At 37.2% G+C, this 21,959-nt stretch overlaps 1 long non-coding RNA gene across 1 annotated transcript in view; it reads right to left on the bottom strand.

Annotated features, from left to right (window-relative positions):
* Positions 1–21,959, bottom strand: part of LOC135269216 (uncharacterized) — a 295,851-nt gene that overhangs the window by 237,212 nt on the left and 36,680 nt on the right. The window contains exon 2 of the long non-coding RNA XR_010337531.1: positions 6,183–6,287. This is a non-coding gene — a long non-coding RNA (uncharacterized LOC135269216). The remainder of the gene's footprint in view (positions 1–6,182; positions 6,288–21,959) is intronic.

Consider the following 21,959-nt stretch of genomic DNA (forward strand, 5'->3'; position numbering starts at 1 on the left):
ACATACTTACAAAATGTTAATCCCATTAACTACAGGATATATTCAAATCTCTCATGAACGTTTGACTTTTTCCAGAAAATAGAACAGCATTATCCTACTTGCTAGCTCGCGACATATCCCACACACATTCTACTATTTGACTATTGGCTCTTCTCAGAAAGATCCAGTACCTGGAAAAAACTGATTCCCACATTTCACATGAGTTCTTCAGTCCATACTGAAATGCTTTCCCCTGGATGAGGGATTCAGAGATACCATGAAGTTGAACTTTACATTATTTCAGACTTAGTTGTATTTTTCCTTTTTTATGAGCAGATAAAACTTTTGGTCTTTATAAGTAACAGTAAATGAATAATATTACCTGGAAATACTCCCTTGGAAGGAGTTCAAAAACATATCTTACTATTTTAATTTAGAGCTTATCTTACAAATATAATCAGGCCTTGGCTTGGCCTATAAAAACATTTGAATGAATGGTTTTACAAAGTAAGTTATTTTAAAAAAAATTATGAGTGATCATAATAAAAGATCTTTTTATTATCTTTTTCATCTTACTTGTCATTTATTCTTCCTGTCTAACTGCAACTTTGTACACTTTGACCAACATCTCCCCATTTACCCTACCCCCACCCTCTGCCAACCAACATTCAACTGTCTGCTTCTATGAGTTCAATTATTTTAGATTCCCCATAAAGATGAAAGCATGCAGTATTTGTCTTTCTGTGCCCAACTTATTTCACTTAGCATAATGTCCTCCAGGTTCATCTATGTTGTCACAAATGGCAGAATTTCCTTCCCTTTTAAGGCTAAATATCAAGACTCATTTTTCTGAAGCACTGATGTGACTCTTCATTCCTAGGCTCAAATTTATTTGCTTCCTCTAATGTACCTACAAGCTCAGCCTGGAAACCCCTTAGCTGAGAATATTAGGACCACCAGGTTCTAGCTCCCATCCACTTTTGAAAAGCAAAACATTTCCTAAAACACTTCATGATCCTTCCATTGTGAACTATTTGTTGTGTCCCTAAAATAAGTCCTTACATTCTCAGATTAGCTCCTTCAACCTGATCTATTTGTCCCCCATTATTATAAAATTCAAAGCTGTGCTTAAATCTTATAATTGACATGAGAAATTTGTGACTTCTTTAAGCTGAATGTTTATCACTACCCTTTTCTGTCACTGAAGGCGCTATCTCTCATAAGGTTCTTATCGTTAGCATTATTATATGACAGTCAACTATATGCATATGGATTTTGAGACACCACACAGCAAGGACTGCATTATTTTCTCAACTGGGCATCCTACATACACATACAAATACTGCAATGTACAACCTGGAAATTCAGAGCACATCTACTTTTATTTTACAGAGAGAAAACTGGAGATCAGAGATGTTAATGAATTTGTTCAAGAACACACAATTGTTTAGTGGTAGAAAGCAGACCAGGATCAAGGCCACCAAGCTTCCAGTCCAGCAGTCTTTCCTTTTTATGTGTGGATTGTTAATTATACCAGAGACTGGGGATTCAAATAATATGGGTGCAAAGACAGTGAGAAAGGAGAAAACGACCTTTCGACTCATCTGTTTCCTTCGGACCTTGGTCTCACATGCAAAGATGGAGAGACAATGAGAAGGCACAACCCTCCCAGTGCAGCTGGAAGACAATTCAGGGCCTTTTCTTTAATCTATTATTGTAGCTTTTGTGAATTAATTTCCAGGCCACCAGTTTCTTCCCTACTCATTCAATCTTTCCCTTGTTTTTTCAATGATTTTTCCATAGGGAAAGTTAAATCACTCAGTACTCTACCACAAACATAAGGAAAATTTTTAAATGAACTTCCCATGTACTAAAGAATATTCTAAACTTGTCTTTGATAAATGTTCAAAACTTTTCAGAAAATAGAACATCACCACTGATACTCCCCTAACACTTCTGACATTCTAACATTTCTGACATCTGGCTAATGGCTCTTCTTTAACCAGAGTCTGTGCTAGAAATACTTTACTCCAATCTTTCAGTATAAGCTCAAATCCTATGCATTTCACACAATTAATAACCCTAATATAAATTAAGCTTCCTACTAACTTGGTTCCCTACTGTCTATCTGCCTCAAATCTGTAGAAAATAATTCCCATGTCTTCCATACCATTCCTTCACTCTTGACAAGCATTACAAAATCCATATATTTAACTTGAAGAATTTTTGTGTTTCTATGACCTTTGCATCAGCCAACCAAATCAGGCTGCCAAAAACACAATCTCTCATCTCCACTTGCATATGCAATGACTCTTCATGTTTTAGGCTTCAGATTAGATGTTATTTCCTTCCAGAAGCCTATATGGAAACACAAGTCCAGATCAGGTACCCCTCTTATGAGTTTCCAGTAAACCCAGAGCAAACATTCCACTTTTATGGTACATCAGACCATACTATGCTGTACTTTCCTACTTTCTGTGGTGCCTACTAGAGCATAAGTTCTCTGAAGGCGAGGACTCTTACCAGCTTTTTAGTGTCTAACATTGTGGTTGAATGGAGTAGGTAGGCTCTTACAGAATAAATGAAAAAACTAATAAATTTGAGGGATATAGATATGTCTTTAGACTACAATATACCTTCACACACTTGATACTCCTATCTCTTCCAATTATTGGCAGATTCACCAGAGAACACCCTTCTCATGCCCATGAGCTCATATTTCATCTGCATAAGGTCCATAATACATGAAACTATATTCTTCAACTTTTTTTTTACAATGCACTGTCTGGTACTTCTCTGCCAGTGGCATGACATCTCTTTATTGTCCATATTCCACATAACTTACAACATACAATACTCAAAGACCTGGGAGCATAACATAAGGATGGATGTGGAGGAGAGGGTGCTGATCTAGGAAACAGTGGTGAACCACTGAGGCTGGAACACTAATAAGGCAGCAAGCCTTGGCAGAACTTCTAGATCATGTATTATCCTTGGGACCTTGTTTAATGAACACTAGCCTACCTCAATAGTGTGTTGTGGTATCAGTATAGGAGCTTGAAGAAGGTGGAGAAATTTGAAAACAGTTCTTATGGGAAATGGATAAGAGAACTCATCAGAAAAATGCAGAAGGATGAACAGGCTAGGCTGGAGGCCTCACATTTCCCACAATGGGGAAAATGAGAAAAGCCAAAAAGAGATGTCCAGAGAGTTTTCCCAGGTCACATACACTTTAGTGGTCTGATCAGTAGTAGAATCAAGAGTAGAGCCATGACTCTGTATCTGGAGCCTTGGTTCATTTCATGTTGCTTCTTCACAGGGAAAAGTACCCAACTGACTGTGGGTCAATTTGTGGGTTATGGAGGTGAAAGGACTACATAATTAAAGTCTTATTAGAGAATACAGACAACTTGTTGTAAAAGGCCAGTAAGACAAGAATGTTTTGAGCTTAAGAGATCCCCAAGTTGTCTTTACTTACTTTCTTATGTACATCTGGAAAATCGAAAGTCATCAACCCTAGCTTAATATATGTTGCCTAGGATATTTAGAGTGAGAAAAGAATAATAACACATCTTGACTATTTTCATCTCACTTTACTAGCTAGGTCTTAATGTATACACCAATCATACTTATGGTGCAAAATAAGAGAAGAAAAGTACCTCCTGGGATCATGAATTGCAGCACAGCATATCACCAAGTCTCCGCAGGTTTACAATTAAAGAAAAATGCACACAGGTCTCTTTTGTTCAATGCTTTTTCTGATTATCAAAAAGTAAGATGAGTGAAATGATCAGAAAAACATCAACTTTTGGACACATTACAGAGTTCTCATGCTTCATATTCACTGGATTCTAGCTCTTCAATTCTAATCAATGGTGGTATGAGGAGGCCCAATTTGATATGAGGTAAATCAGTGAAAGATGCCTGAAATTCCAGGCAAAGTACTGTGTTGGAGAAACTTAGAAGGAAAAGCAGGTACCTGTCTTGGAAGAGTAATCATCCTAGTCTGAGAAACCGGTCATCTATGGATAAATACAGAAAACAACAATACAGGGGAAAATCCAGCTTGACTTTGGTTCAGTAGACTCAACCATGGGAAAGCCCTAATTTCTTTAGTTTATTTTACAAGAATTTGTAGATATTTTAAATATTTGCATATAAAGGAATTTGACCTTGCGAAATAAGGAAATTTGGAAAATATCCAATTCCAGAATGAAACTCATAATGAAGTGACCTTTGTTTGAAATATTCAGTGGTGACTTGATGCCAACATCCTAAGGAATCTGACGTCCATTTCTGATTGAGTATGGTAAGCACTTTCTTTGCTCACATGGTCTTTGGCTTTCTCAATTTGAAGACGACCCCACCTTACTGTGAGCAGCAAAGACAGTGTTGTCTAACTATAGAAATCCTGGCCAGAAGTCCTAGAGGAAGTTTTGGGAATATGCCTTAAGGTGTAACAGGAGAGAGAGTGGCCCTTGAAAACAAATCTTGGGAAAAAGCAAGGCAGGTTTCTTTCTCCTTTCATCTCTTCTACTCACCTTCATCCCTTCCACTCCGGTTTCTACTACTTTACAAAACACATTCCACCTGTCAGTCACTGAGGCCAAATACTAGCCATCACACCCACTGCAGTTTTATCTAGTTCTACAGTTTTGACCTCTGGAAGGCCACTCTACTCCATTAACTCTTTACTCACGTGTCCCCTATTCTGGTGTGAACCCCGATTATATCTCACCTGAACTGCTGGAAGAACCTCCCAAATGGCATACACATCAGCAGTCTCTCTCCCATTAATTCATCAGCAAGGTTTTGTCATTCCCAGAGTAATCTGTCTAGTGTGCAATATAAACTCTATTTCATTCCACCGTCCCAACTATCATTCATTCACTTATAACATAACATAACATAACATAACATAACATAACATAACATAACATAACATAACACACAACATAACATAAGTGAATGAATGATAGTTGGGAAAATGGAATGAAATGGATTTTATACGACACACTAGACAGTGCCTGTATATGTTAGGCATACTATGAACTAGGCACTCTTCTGAGCATTTGAGAAAACCAATACTTGTTTAACTTCTCCTCCAATATGAATCTGAAAAACCCTTGATTAAACAGACAGGGATATCAAGAGAGGGAGAGGGAGAGGTTCTGACCCTGGTTTGCTTTTTAGCCAAGAAGACATCTCAGTGGCATATGTTCCACCTACGACTGACTCAAAGGTCTAGCATCCATCTTCAATAATATCTACAGAAACTGTATCAAAAGAAAAGTTTGCCTAGTCACCTACCATTTCTTTGTATAGAAACATTACTAACATACACAGTTCTAAGAACTTTATATACGTTAATTCATTTAATCATAACTAATTACCATTTTATCCCATTTTTTATGGATGATTCTAAATCATATAAATATCATATCTGCTAAATAGTAACACTTGTATTCAAACCCAGGAAGTCTAGCTCCAAAGCTTGTTTCCCCAGTGATCCAAGAATCAAATTCAAGCCTCTAACATGAAGTTATCTTCTCTTACATTCAAATTATGCTCACTTTTCACCTCATCCTAAAGTCTCCACAGATGTCATGGGTTAGAATTAATTTCTCTCTCACTGAATGAGCTCTTTTCTTCATCCTCTCCATGTTCCTTACCTATCCCTTTATCGTGAACTCATAATATCTCTGCATCTTCCCAAAGAAACACTGGGAACTACAAAAGATATGTTCATGGATTTGAAGGTATTTCAAATGGAAGGTATCTCAGAGCTTATCTGTCTCTATTCCCTTAATAAAGTGAGAAAACCAGATGTTGGACATATTAAGCAATGTTCCACATGCCATTAAGATACCAAATGATAAGCTTCAACTCCTGGTCTAGAAGGAGCTTTCCACAACTCCTGCTCTATAATTATTTCTGGTCTACATGCTGGTTCTAGATTACTCCAATGAGTACAACAATGTACCTACAGTCAACAATACTGTATTGTACACATAAAAATGTGTTACAAGTATAGATCACATGTAAAAATAAAATACGATTAATAAACTAAAAAAAAAATGTCCATTAGTGATGGTGTTACCAGATTGAAAGGACTCAGAATCAGGAAAGAGGGAGAAAAAAGAAGGAAATAGGGAAAACAGAAAAAAAAAGAAGTTGGGAGGGCAATCCCACTTGTTACTCACCTGTGTCCTAGAACTGTACCTCTTCAAAAAATTTTCAGGCAAGGACAGAAGCCATCAGCCTTTTAAGTAACAAGATGGTAAAATCTGTGCATGAAAACATTCAATCTGCAAGAAACATATTGACACAATTGTAACTAGTCATTATTTACTTTAATTGTTCCATGCTAAAACAATTGGAGACTGACAGAAAAACAAAAGTCACAGTAGACCTACCCCATTATACTGTTTTCATATACAATTTCAATTTAATCACCATGATTTGTAGATCATGGCTGCCTGCCATTCCTGGCTCCTTGAGGCTAATGCCAAAAGATAGGCCAGTCTCCCTTGAAAGGGCATAATGGAGGACTGTGCACTGAATTGACACACTCAGTATATGTTCAAGGTTGGGACTAAAACCTTTAGTTGAGAATTATGGCTATCCCCTGGAAAAGAAAGGGCAACCCTGGGAACTAAGATATCCAAAAGTGGGGTTTTGCACAGCCAGGACTGGATCTTGACTTGGGATCTTCTTGTGCTTTCACATCTTCACAAGGCTTCAACTGGAAGGCAGCTATCCTGGCCTTGGAGGATATGCAAAGTATGATAAAGGGGGTAGTTCATAAATTCACTAGTTCCTGCTCTAGACCGCCCATGACAAGTAACCCTCAAAACTCATTAAAGTATTATTCTTAGTCCATAGCATTGTAGATATGGCAAAGCTGGAGGCAGTTTCTTGAAAGAAGACACTATTTTTATACCTCACATTTATATGAGTTATTCTCACAAGGAAAAAAAGAGACACTAAGCCCATCCTCCACAGCCTCTTCTAATAATCAGACATTACCAGTGTATTTCTGGTGAGAGTATACCTGGTCATCTATATCAATTTTGACAAAGAAGGAAAAATTGTTTGAGCACTGTGATCTTTGCAATTGCTCTATACCATTTTTAGCCCTGGTCAACAAATCTCATCTATCAGATTGTGAAGATGCCAAATAGACACTAGGGGCACTGTTGCCTAACACACACAGGTCCTAGAAGATGAGCCCTAGGGAAAATTTCTGCAGAGAAAACTCTTTCTGCGGAAAGAGGTGTAGAGGTCATTTCAAACAGAAATTACAGAAATAGGAGAGTATTTATTCTATTTTTTTTGCACTATGTTCCTCTCTCCATCTTCGCATTTTCTCAGAATGGAAACTCCTCCCTTCTCAATATACACATGTGTACACACACACACACACACACACACACACACACTCTTCAGTCAAATCCTGGAAAACCTATCTTCACTGGCAAGAAGGAAAACCTATCTTCACTGCCTACCAAATGTATACTCAAAGTCTCGCTGTTCTAGAATTTTATAAAGTTGGGCTCTTGGCCACAACACAGGGAGGAAGGGTCCTTTCAAATAAAGAACCTACTAACAAAGCATTTGTTTCTGCCAATCAAATCAGTGATGAAGACGTGCAGATTTTAACACAACGTCTAACAAATCTAGACCTCTCCAAACTTTTTCTGGTTTTGCTATCCTTTCCTATTTTAGATGTTTATTATCACTTATATATCCAGTTTTGTGTTTCACTTCTTTCCATCTATCTTCCACTGTTTTCGAAGTGGTCTTTGTAAAAATCAGATCCAATAGACTTTTCACTGCTCAACTTAAATATTCATTTCCTCATCACTACTTGATAAATAAATCCCCAATTCTTCTGCTGAGTACTTAAAGGTCCACTGTATTAGCTCCATTCCACTATTTTTGAGTGATTTAGGTCCATACTTAATTTACTTCAGGGTATTTTTTTTTAGTGTACTTTAGGTTCTGGGGTACATGTGCAGATCATGCAGGATTGTTGCATAGGTACCCACATGGCAATGTGGTTTGCTGCCTCCATCCCCCCATCAACTATACCTGGTATTTCTCCCCATGTTATCCCTCCCCGACCTCTCCATCCCCCCGATGTCCCACCCTGGGCCACCCCCCAACAGACCACAGTGTGTGATGCTCCCCTCCTTGTGTCCATGTGTTCTCATTGTTCAACACTAGCCTATGAGTGAAAACATGCTGTGTTTGATTTTCACTTCTTGTGTCAGTTTGCTGAGAATGATGGTTTCCAGGTTCATCCATGTCCCTACAAAGGATGTGAACTCATCTTTTTTATGGCTGCATAGTATTCCATGGTGTATATGTGCCACATTTTCCTTGCCCAGCCTATCGTTGATGAGCATTTGGGTTGGTTCAAGGTCTTTGCTATTGTAAATAGTGCCACAATGAATATACGTGTTCATGTGTCTTTATAATAGAATAATTTATAATCATTTGGGTATATATCCAGTAATGGGATTGCTGGGTCAAATGGAATTTCTATTTCCAGGGTCCTTGGGGAAGTGCCACACTGTCTTCCACATGGTTGAACCAATTTACACTCCCACCAACAGTGTAAAACTGTTCCTATTTCTCCACCTCCTCTCCAGCATCTGTTGTCTCCAGATTTTTCTAATGATCACCATTCTAACTGGCATGAGGTGGTATCTCAATGTGGTTTGGATTTCCATTTCTCTAATAATTAATCAGTGATGATGAGCATTTTTTCATATGTTTTTTGGCTTCATATATGTCGTCTTTTGAAAAGTGTCTGTTCATATAGTTCTCCCATTTTTGAATGTGTTTGATCGTTTTTTTCTTGTAAATCTGATTTAGTTCTTTGTAGATTCTGGATATTAGCCATTTCTCAAATGGGTAGATTGCAAAAATTTTTTCCCACTCTCTTGGTTGCAGGTTCACTCTCTTGATTGTTTCTTTTGCTGTACAGAAGCTCTGGAGTTTAACTAGGTTCCATTTATCTATTTTGGCTTTTGCTGCCAATGCTTTTGGTGTTTTAGTCATGAAGTCTTTGCCTATGCCTATGTACTGAATGGTTCTGCCTAGGTTTTCTTCTAGGGTTTTTACGGTTTTAGGTCTCATGTTTAAGTCTTTAATCCATCTGGAGTTAATTTTAGTGTATGGTGTCAGGAAGGGGTCCAGTTTCTACTTTCTGCACACTGCTAGCCAGTTTTCCCAGTACCATTTACTAAACATTCCTCATTGTGTGCTTTTGCCAGGTTTGTCAAAGATCAGATGGTTGTAGATGTGTGGCATTGCCTCTAAGGCCTCTGTTCTGTTCCAATGGTCCATATCTTTGTTTTGGTATCAATACCATCCTGTTTTGATTAATGAAGCTTTGTAGTATAGTTTGAAATCAGGTAGTGTGATGCCTCTGGCTTTGTTCTTCTTGCTTAGGATTGTCTTGGCTATGTGGGCTCTCTTTTGGTTCCATATAAAGTTTAAGGTGGTTTTTTCCAGTTCTGTGAAGAAGGTCATTGGTAGCTTGATGGGGATAGCATTGAATGTATAAATTACTTTGGACAGTATGGCCATTTTCATGATATTGATTCTTCCTAACCATGAGCATGGAATGTTTCTCCATTTATTTCTGTCCTCTCTTATTTCCTTGAGCAGTGGTTTGTAGCTCTACTTGAAGAGGTCCTTTACTTCTTTTGTTAGCTGTAATCCTTGGTATTATATTCCCTTTGTAGCAATTTTGAGTGGGAGGTCGCTCATGATTTGGCTATTAGTCTGTTATTGGTGTATAGGAATGCTTGTGATTTCAGCACATTGATTTTCCATCCTGAGACTTTGCTGAAGTTGCTTATCAGTTTCAGGAGATTTTGGGCGGAGATGACAGGGTCTTCTAAATATACAATCATGTTGTCTGCAAATAGAGATAATTTGACTTCCTCTTTTCCTAATTGAATACCCTTTAATTTTTCTTCTGTCCTAATTTCTCTGGCTAGAACTTCCAATATTATATTGAATATGAGTGGTGACAGAGGACATCCTTGTCTAGTGCCAGATTTCAAAGGGAATGCTTCCAGTTTTTGCCCATTCAGCATGATATTGGCTGTAGGTTTGTTGTAAATAGCTTTTATTATTTTGAGATATGTTACTTCAATACCTAGTTTATTGAGAGTTCTTAGCATAAGGGGCTGTTGAATTTTGTCAAAGGCCTTCTCTGCATCTATTGAGATAATCATGTGATTTTTGTATTTGGTTCTGTTTATTTGGGGATTACATTTATAGACTTGCATACGTTGAACCAGGTTTGCATCCCTGGAATGAAGCCTACTTGATCGGGATGGATAAGCTTTTTGATGTGCTGTTGCAATCGGTTTGCCAATATTTTATTGAATATTTTTACATCTATGTTCATCATAGAAATTGGCCTGAAGTTTTCCTTTTTGTTGAGTCTGTGCCAGGTTTTGATATCAGGATAATGTTAGTCTCATAAAATGATTTGGGAAAGATTCCCACTTTTAGTATTGTTTGGAATAGTTTCAGAAAGAATTGTACCAGCTCCTCTTTGTACATCTGGTAGAATTCATCTGTGAACCCATCTGGACCTGGACTTTTTTTGGTTGGTAGACTATTAATTGCTGCCTCAACTTCTGCCCTTGTTATTGGTCTGTTCAAAGTTTCAACTTCTTCCTGATTTAGGCTTGAGAGGGTGCAAGTGTCCAGGAATTTATCCACTTCTTCCAGATTTACTTGTTTATGTGCATAGAGTTGTTTGTAGTAATCTCTGAGTGCAGTTTATATTTCTGTGGAGTCAGTGGTGATATCCCCTTCATTGTTTATTATTGCATCTATTTGATTCTTCTCCCTTTTATTTTTTATTAATCTCGCTAGTGGTCTATTTTGTTGATCTTTTCAAAAAACCAGCTCCTGGATTTATTGATTTTTTGAAGGGTTTTTTGTGTCTCTATCTCCTTCAGCTCTGCTCTGATCTTAGTTATTTCTTGTCATCTGCTAGCTTTTGAATTTTTTTGATCTTGCTCCTCTAGCTCTTTCAATTTTGATGATTATGGTGTCGATTTTAGATCTTTCCTCACTTCTGATGTGGGCAATTATTCCTATAAATTTCCCTCTAGACACTGCTTGTAATGTGTCCAGAGATTCTGTTATGTTGTCTTTGTTCTCATTGGTTTTGAAGAACATCTTTATTTCTGCCTTCATATTGTTTATCCAGTCAACATTCAGGAGCCGGTTGATCATTTTCCACGAAGATGTGCAAGTCTGAGTTAGTTTCTTAATTCTGAGTTCTAATTTGTTTGCACTGTGGTCTGAGAGACTGTTTGTTATGATTTCTGTTGTTTTGCATTTGCTGAGGAGTGATTTACTTCCAATTATGTGGTCAATTTTAGAGTAGGTGCCATGTGGTGCTGAGAAGAATGTATATTCTGTGGATTTAGGGTGCAAATTTCTGTAGATATCTATTAGGTCTGCTTGGTCCAGATCTGAGTTCAAGTTTCAGATATCCTTGTTAATTTTATGTCTCGTTGATCTGTGTAATATTGGCAGTGGAGTGTTGATGTCTCCCACTATTATTCTGTGGAACTCTAAGTCTCTTTGTAGGTCATTAAGAACTTGCTTAATGTGCCTGGGTGTTCCTGTATTGGCTGCCTATATATTTAGGATCGTTAGTTCTTTTGATGCATTGATCCTCTTACCATTATGTAATGCCCTTTGTCTCTTTTGATCTTTGTTGGTTTAAAGTCCGTTTTATCAGAAATCCTGCTTTTTTTTTGCTCTCCATTTGCTTGATAATTCTTCCTCCATCCCTTTATTTTTAGCATATGTGTGTCCTTGCATATGAGATGGGTTTCCTGAATACAGCACACTGATGGGTTTTGAGTTTTTATCCAATTTGCTAGGCTGTGTCTTTTGATTGGGGCATTTAGTCCATTTACATTTAAGGTTAATATTGTAATGTGTGAATGTGATCCTGCCATTTTGATGTTAGCTGGATGTTTTGCCCATTAGTTGACATATTTTCTTCATTGTGTTGATGGTCTTTACTATTTGGTACGTTTTTGGAGTGGCTGTTACTTGTTCCTTTTCTTGTTTAGTGCTTCTTTCAGGACCTCTGGTGAGGCAGGCCTGGTGGTGATGAAATCTCTGAGCAATTGCTTGTCAATAAAGGATTTTCTTTCTCCTTTGCTTATGAAGCTTAGTTTGGCTGGACGTGAAATTCTAGGTTGAAAGTTCTTTTCTTTAAGGATGTTGAATATTAGCCCCCAGTCTCTTCTGGCTTGTAGGGTGTATGCTGAGAGAACCACTGTGAGTCTGATGTGCTTCCCTTTGTGGGTAACCCGACCTTTCTCTCTTGCTGCTCTTAGCAGTTTTTCCTTCATTTCAACCCTGGTGAATCTGATGGTTATGTGCCTTGGGGTTGCTCTTCTTGAGGAATATCTTTGTCATGTTCTCTATTTCCTAGACTTGAATGGTGGCCTGGCTAGCTGGACTGGGGAAGTTCTCCTGAATAATATCCTGAAGAGTGTTTTCCAGCTTGGATTCATTCTCTCCATCATGTTGAGGTACACCTATCAAACGTAGATTAGGTCCTTTCACATAATTCCATATTTCTTGGAGGCTATGTTCATTTCTTTTCACTCTTTTTTCTCTGTTCTTGCCTTCTCATTTTATTTCATTGAGTTGATCTTTAATCTCTGATATCCTTTCTTCTGCTTGGTTGATTTGGCTATTGAAACTGGTGTATGCTTCACAAAGTTCTCATGCTTTGTTTTTCAGCTCCCTAAAGTCATTTATATTCTTCTCTAAGCTGTTTATTCTAGTTAGCATCTCATCTAACTTTTTTACTAGGTTCTTAGTTTCTTTGCATTGGGTTAACATGGAGAATCAATCTGATGAATTGACAGAAACAGGCTTCAGAAGGTGGGTAATAACAAACTTATCAGAGCTAAAAGGAAGAAATTTTTAAAAAGTTAGAAATATCTTAAGGCAAAAGTGAAAACAGAACATATCAAAACATGAAGCAAAAAACGTAGTAAGAAGTAATAGCAATAAATGACCATCTGAAATCAAACAATCTAACTTTACAGATCAAAGAACCAAAAAAAGAACAGACTAAGCCCAAAGTTAGCAGAAGGAAGAAAACAATAAAGACCAGAACAAAAATAAGTCAGATTGAAAATAGCTCCTCTTTCATTTATAATTTTATTTTTCATTTATTCTTTTCACAAAAAAATAAGGATTACAAATATATATATATTCCAACAATTGGAGAACATTAAAGAACATGATAAATTTCCAGAAACATACAATCTATGAATATCAAATCAAAAAGAAATTTAAAAATATCGACAGGTCAATAACAAGTAAATAGATAAAATCAGTAATCAAAAATGTCTCAATAAAAAATAACCCAGTACCACTTGGCCTCAGTGGTGAATTTGACCAAACATTTTTAAAAATTAGTGTCAATCCTTATCAAACTCTTCCAAAAAAATTTAAGAGAAAGGAACATGTATAAACTAATTTCACAAAGCCAGTATTACCCTGATAGCAAAACCAGAGAAAGACATTAGAAGAAAAGAGAATTACAGTCCAATATTCCTGATGAAAACAGAGGCAATAATGCTCAACAATTCAACACTACCTTAAAAAATTATACAACACGATTAAGTGAGATTTATCCCTGGAATGCAAGAATGGTTAAACATACATAAATCAATAAGTATGGCACACCGCATGAATAGATCGAAAATAAACACCACATAATCATCTCAATACATGTAGGAAAACAGAAAAAATTCAATATCCATTTATGATATTGAATCCATATTCAAGAGTGAAAAGCTGAAAACTCTTTAACACCAGAAACAAGACAAAGATGCCCATTCCTGCCACTTATATTCAACACAATATTAAAAGTTCTAATCAGAACAATTAGAAAAAATAAATAAATAAAAGACATCCAAATCAGAAAGGAAGAAATAAAATTGTCTGTTTGCAGAATACATTATCTTATATGTAGAAACCACTGAAGACAGCAGTAAAACACTGTTGAAACTAACAAATGAATTCAAATACAAAACTGACATACAAATATCAGTCATATGATTATGCACGAAAAATGAACTCTCATAAAAGAAGTTAATAAAGGAATCCCACTTACAATAGCACAAAAAAATAAAATACTTTAGAAACAACCTAACCAAGGAGAGAAAATATTTGTAGAATAAAAATTACAAAACAATAAAGAAAGAAATTAAAGCAGATGCAAATAAATTACAAGATATTCCATGTCCATAAATTGGAAGAATTAATATTGTTATACTGTCCATATCATCTTAAAAGATTTACAGATTCAACGCAATCCCTATCAAAATTCCAATGGCATTTTTCACAGAAAGAGAAATACCAATCTTAAACTTCGTCTGAAAGTACAAAAGACTCTGAATAGCCAAAACCATCTTGAAAAAGAATATCAAAGCTGGCCTCACACTTCTTGATCTCAAATTTAAAATTATATGATAAATCTATAGTAATCAAAATTGTATGATACTGCTATAAAAACAGACACAAAAGACAGTGGAAAAACATAGAGATCCCAGAAATAAACCCATACATACACACTCAAATGGTCTTTCACAAGATTGCGAAGAATACAAAAAATTCAAAGGACAGTCTCAATACACTGTGCTAGAAAAACTGAATATATTGCTTCTTAGCCTTTTGGCTAAGACCAAGTATAGGAAAACTAGATTATCTACAAGCAAAACAATTAGATTGAACACTTATCATACACCATTTACCAAAACCAACTCAAAATGGATTAAAGACTTAAACATAACAAATGAAAAAATGAAATTCCTGGGGAAAGCTCCATGACATTTTCATTGTCCCTTTTCACAAAAAAATGATTATTATAATTTCTTCACAATAATTTCTTGGATAGGACACGAAAAGCAGTGAGAGTATAAAGAAAAATAAACCAGTGGTATTAATCAAACTAAAAAGATTCTGCACTGCAAAGAAAATAATCAACACAATAGAAAAGCAACTTACAGAATGGGAGAACTTATTTGGAAACTATACATCTGGTAAAGGGATAATGTCCAAAATATATAAGGAACTCACACAACTCAAAAGCAAATAAGGAAAAATGAGATTAAAATGGGCAAAGAACTTGAAAGACAATTTTTTTCCAAAGAAGTCAACCAAATGTCCAACAACAGGTATATGAAAAGGTGGTCAACATCACCAATCATAACATAAATGCAAATCAAATGTTCATGAGATATCACCTGATACCTGTTAGGATAAATATTACCCAGAAGTCAAAATATAGTTAAGCGTTAGTGAGGATGTAGAAAAAATGAAACCTTTATATATTGTTAATAAAAATGTAAATTGGTATAGTCATTACAGAAAACAGTATAGAGGCTACTCAAATAAAAAAAATGGAACTATCATTTGACCCAGCATCCCCCTTCTTGGTATATACTCAAAGGAAGTGAAATCAGCTCTTTGAGGAGATGTTTGCATTCCTATGTTCACTGTAACATTATTCACAATAGCCAAGATTGGGAAAAATATACATGTCCATAACAGATGAATGGATTAGAAAATATAGGGGGTGTGTGTGTGTGTATACATATATATGTGTTGTGTGTGTGAGTGTGTGTGTGTATAGTGGAAATATGCTCAGGCTTATAAAGAAGAAAATCCTTCCATTTCTAACAACATGGATTAATCTGGACAACATGCTAAGTGAAATAATCCAGGTTGAAAACAACAAATATTGCATAATCACTTATATGTGGAATCAATCTAAAGATAGTCAAACTCACAGAAACAAATAGTGAATTGGTGATTTCCAGGGGGCTTGGCAGGGGACTGGGGGGTGGTGAGTGTGGACAGGGAAATAGATAAATGGTCAAAGTGTACAAAGATTTATTTATCTGAGATGAATAAGTTTTGGAGAGCTAATGTATAGCATTGTTAACAATACTGTACCGTATACTTTTTTCATTTAAATTGAACTTTATTACTATAGGTGCCAGTTTTCCTCTCTCCTAGTTCCATTAATGAGCAAGCCCAGAACTATATAAGTTTAAGCAAAGTTTCCAAAGATGGTAAAGCTAAGAATAGCAAAGTAATAGGGACAAATAGGTCACTTTTGGTAATGATACACAAATTACTTTCAAAACACGTGCATAGTTTTATTCATCTACTTAGAGCTAATCTTTTCACAGAGCTTCAGGAAAATTCGAGTGTGCTAAATGCATTTCTAAAACGTAATGCAAGCAAACCCTTCACATTTATACTGGCAGAAAACACAGAGAGAAACTAACAAGTCACGTTAGGAATAATTCAGATATTTTTTTCATGACAAGAATTGCACAGTTTATTATCTTGAGACAATTGTTACAGATATAATATTTAAAATTCTCTAAGCAAGGTGCTTTTAACAATAAAAATTTTTAAAGTTGGAAAGAGTGAATAACTTGGAGCACAGTTCACACAGAATTCCAAATTAAAGTAGATTCCATTATCTCCCTACATTTTGCATACAATGCTTTGTATAACACTTCTTTAAAACACTGAAAAACACAGCATGCTGAAACGTTTCTCAAAGTTCAGAAGAAATGGCATCATCACATTACTTGAAGAAGGTGCTGAGGGGAGAAGAAAAGGGAGGGAAGAATCCGTTTACTATTTCTCACTATGGAATAGCCACTTACAGACTAAGAACAAAAAAGATAGAAGGATCTAAGATGGCCAAATAGGAAGAGCTCCGTAGTGCAGTTTCCAGCAAGAGCAATGCAGAGCGTGAGAGCTCACCACATTTCCAAACAAGTTTTCATTGCCCACAGATCAGGAGATTCCCAGGCCAAAAAGTGCCAGGAGTTTTCAGCATGGCTATTTCAGCTGGTGGCCACAGGTTGGCGCATAGAAACTCACACAAATCGGGGCTGCCATTTCAACTGGCATCTGGAATGCCTGGGAGACAGAGCCGCCAATTCAACTGAAATGCAGGGGGCTGAGACAGGGGGCCAGGCGATCTGGCTCAGCGAGTACCACCCCAACAAAACAAGCAATCTGAAATGCTCTGGTTTGAGAGTTTAGCAGAAAGCACAGCTGGACGCAGGATGGTCCAGCTCAGTCGGGGAAAGGGCATCTGCCACTACCAAGGCAGTCTGTCAATACCAAAGCAGTTCACATAGCAGCTGGGCAGAGCGTGCGGCAGCTCAATGCCTCTGCTGGCAGACTGTGACTAGACTACTCCATGTGGGTTAGGGCATCTAAGAAAAAAGTCAGCAGCACATCAGGAACTTATAAATAAAGCTGACCTTCCCAGGACAGAGCACCTGGGACAAGAGGCGGTTATGAGTTCAGCTGCAGCAGACTTAAAGGTACCTGCCCAGCAGCCCGGCATGGAACAATGGCACTCCCAGCACAGCACTTGAGCTCCTATAAGGGACAGACTGTCTCCTGAAGCAGCTCCTCGACCCTGATAAACCTAAAGAGACAACTCATAAAGAAGAGTTCAGGCCAACATCTGGTGGGTACCTTTCTGGGATAAAGATAACAGAAGAAGAAACTGGCAATAACCCTTAACTGTTCTGCAGCCCCTGTGGGTGATCCCCAGGCAAGCAGGGTCTAGAGTGGACCTCCAGCAGTCCTACAGCAGAGGGGCCTGACTGTTAGAAGGAAAACTAAGAAACAGAATCAAATAGCTTCAACATCAACAAAAAGGATGTCCACTCAGAGACCCCATCCGAAAGTCACCAACTACAAAGACCACAGGTAGATAAAGCCACTAACATGGGAAGAAACCAGCGCAAAACACAAAAACCAGAACACCTCTCCTCCTCCAAGGGATCACAACTCCTCATAGCTAGGGATCAAAGTCAGATGGAGAATGAATCTGATGATCGAGAGAAACAGGCTTCGGAAAGTGAGTAATAACAAACTTCTCAGAGCTAAAAGAACATGTGCTAACCCAATCCAAGAAACTAAGAACCTAGAAAAAAGGTGATATGAGATGCTAACTAGAATAAATAGCTTAGAGAAGAAGATAAACGACTTGATGGAGCTGAAAAACACAGCACGAGAACTTCGTGAAGCATACACGAGTTTCAATAGCCAAATCGACCAAGCAGAAGAAAGGATATCAGAGGTTGAAGATCAACTCAATGAAATAAAATGAGAAGGCAAGAACAGAGAAAAAAGAGTGAAAAGAAATGAACAAATCCTCCAAGAAATACAGGATTATATGAAAAGACCTAATCTACGTTTGATAGGTGTACCTGAATGTGACGGAGAGAATGAATCCAAGCTGGAAAACACTCTTCAGGATATTATCCAGGAGAACTTCCCCAGTCTAGCAAGACAGGCCACCATACAAGTCCAGGAAATACAGAGAACATGACAAAGATATTCCTCAAGAAGAGCAATCCCAAGGCACATAACCATCAGATTCACCAGGGTTGAAATGAAGGAAAAACTGCTAAGGGTACCCAGAGAGAAAGGTCCGATTATCCACAAAGGAAAGCCCATCAGACTCATAGTGGATGTCTCAGCAGACACCCTACAAGCCAGAAGAGACTGGGGGCCAATATTCAACACCCTTAAAGAAAAGAACTTTCAACCTAAAATTTCATATCCAGTGAAGCTAAGCTTCATAAACAAAGGAGAAAGAAAATCCTTTATAGACAAGCAATTGCTCAGAGATTTCGTCACCACCAGGCCTGCCTCATCAGAGCTCCTGAAAAAAGCACTAAACAAGAAAAGGAAAAACCAGTACCAGCCACCAAAGAAACGTACCAAATGGTAAAGACCATCAACACAATTAAGAAAATATGTCAACTATGGGCAAAACATCCAGCTAGCATCAAAATGGCAGGATCAAATTCACACATACGAAATTAACCTTAAATGTAAACAGGTTAAACGCCCCAATCAAAAGACACAGATTGGTAAACTGGATAAAAAGTCAAGACCCATCAGTGTGCTGTATTCAGGAAACCCATCTCATGTGCAAAGACACACATAGGCTAAAAACAAAACGATAAAGGAAGATTTATCAAGCAAATGAAGAGGATAAAAAGCTGGATTTCCAATCCTAGTCTCTGATAAAATGGACTTTAAACCAAAAAAGATCAAAAGAGACAAAGAAGGGCATTACGTAATGGTAAAGGGATCAATGCATCAAGAAGAACTAAAAATCCTAAATATATACACACCCAATACAGGAGCACCCAGGTACATAAAGCAAGTTCTTAGTGACCTACAAAGAGATTTAGACTCCCACATAATAATAGTGTCAGACTTTAACACTCCACTGTCAATATTAGACAGATCAATGAGATATAAAATTAACAAGGATATCCAGGACTTGAATTCAGATCTGGACCAAGCAAACTAATTGACATCTACAGAAATCTGCACCCCAAATCCACAGAATAATCATTCTTCTCAGAACCGCATGGCACCTACTCTAAAATTGACCACATAATTGGAAGCAAATCACTCCTCAGCAAATGCAAAAGAACGGAAATCATAACAAAGAGTCTCTCAGACCACAGTGCCATCAAATTAGAACTCAGAATTAATAAACTAACTCAGAATCGCACAATTTCATGAAAACAGAACAACTGGCTCCTGAATGTTGACTGGATAAACAATGAAATGGAGAGAGAAATAAAGATGTTCTTCAAAACCAATGAGAATGAAGACACAATGTACAAGAATCTCTGGGATGCATTTAAAGCAGTGTCTAGAGGGAAATTTATAGGAATAAATGCCCACATCAGAAGTGAGGAAAGATCAAAATTGACACTCTATCATCAAAACAGAAAGAGCTAGAGGAGCAAGACCAAAAAAACTCAAAAGCTAGCAGAAGACAAGAAATAACTAAGATCAGAGGAGAACTGAAGGAGATACAGACACAAAAACCCTTCAAAAAATCTATAAATCTAGGAGCTGGTTTTTTGAAAAGATCAATAAAATAGACCACTAGCCAGATTAATAAAAAAGAGAAAAGATTCAAACAGATGCAATAAAAAATGAAGAAGGGTATATCACCAGAATTTCCACAGAAATACCAACTACCATAAGAGATTAATACAAACAACTGTATGCACATAATCCAGTAAACCTGGAAGAAGTGGATAAATTCCTGGACACTTGCACCCTCCCAAGCCTAAATCAGGAAGAAGTTGAAACCTTGAACATTTCAATAACAATGGCTGAAGTTGAGGTAGCAATTAATAGCCTATCAACCAAAAAAAGTCCAGGTCCAGATGGGTTCACAGATGAATTCTACCAGACATACAAAGAGGAGCTGGTACCATTCCTCTGAAACTATTTGAAACAATACAAAAGGAAGGAATCCTTCCCAAATCATTTTATGAGACCAACATCATCCTGATACCAAAACCTGGCACAGACTCAACAAAAAAAGAAAACTACAGGTCAATATCCATGATGAACATAGATGCAAAAATCTTCAATAAAATACTGCAAACTGATTGCAACAGCACATCAAAAAGCTTATCCACCACAATCAAATAGGCTTCATCCTGGGGATGCAAGGCTGGTTCAACTTATGCAATTCTATGAATGTAATTCACCACATAAACAGAACCAAAGACAAAAACCACATGATTATCTCAATTGATGCAGAGAAGGGCTTTGACAAAACTCAGCAGCCCTTTATGCTAAAAACTCTCAATAAACTAGGTATTGAAGGAATATGCCTCAAAATTATAAAAGCTATTTATGACAAACCTACAGCTAATATCATACTTAATAGGCAATAACTAGAAGCATTCCCTTTGAAATCTAGCACAAGACAAGGATGCCCTCTGTCACCACTCGTATTCAATATAGTATTGGAAGTTCTAGTCAGAGAAATTAGGCAAGAAAAAAGATAAAGCGTATTTAATTAGGAAAGGAGGAAGTCAAACTGTCTCTATTTGCAGATGATATGATTGTATATTTAGAAGACCCCATGATCTCAGCACAAAATCTCCTTAAACTGATAAGTAACTTCAGCAAAGTCTCAGGATAGAAAATCAATGTGCAGAAATCACAAGCATTCCTGTACACCAATAGCAGACTAACAGAGAGCCAAATCAATTGCTACAAAGAGAATAAAATACCGAGGATTACAGCTAAAAAAGGATGCAAAGGACCTCTTCAAGGAGAACTACGAACTACTGCTCAAGGAAATAAGAGAGGACACAAACAGATGGAGAAACATTCCATGCTCATGGTTAGGAAGAATCAATATCATGAAAATGGCCATACTGCTCAAAGTAATTTATACATTTAATGCTATCCCCAACAAGCTACCAATGACCTTCTTCACAGAACTGGAAAAAATCACCTTAAACTTCATATGGAACCAAAAGAGAGCCCACATAGCCAATACAATGCTAAGCAAAAAGAACAAAGCTGAAGGCATCATGTAGCCTGACTTCAAACTATACTACAAGACCACAGTAATCAAAACAGCATGGTACTGGTACCAAAACAAAGATATAGAGCAATGGAACAGAACAGAGGCCTCGGAGGCAATGTCACGCATCTACAACCATCTGATCTTTGACAAACCTGAGAAAAACAAGCAATGGCGAAAGGATTCCTTGTTTAATAAATGGTGTTGGGAAAACTGGCTAGCCATATGCAGAAAGCAGAAACTGGACCCCTTCCGACACCTTACACTAAAATTAACTCTAGATGGATTAAAGACTTAAACATAAGTTCTAACACCATACAATACCTAGAAAAAAATCTAGGCAAAACCATTAAGGACATAGGCATAGGCAAGGACTTCATGACTAAAACACTAAAAGCATTGGCAACAAAAGCCAAAATAGACAAATGGGACCTAATTAAACTCCAGGGCTTCTGTACAGCAAAAGAAACAATCATTAGACTGAACC

This window comes from Aotus nancymaae, unplaced genomic scaffold (assembly GCF_030222135.1).
Source record: "Aotus nancymaae isolate 86718 unplaced genomic scaffold, 86718_ANA_hifiasm-v0.15.2.pri h1tg000004l, whole genome shotgun sequence".
Lineage (NCBI taxonomy): Eukaryota > Metazoa > Chordata > Mammalia > Primates > Aotidae > Aotus > Aotus nancymaae.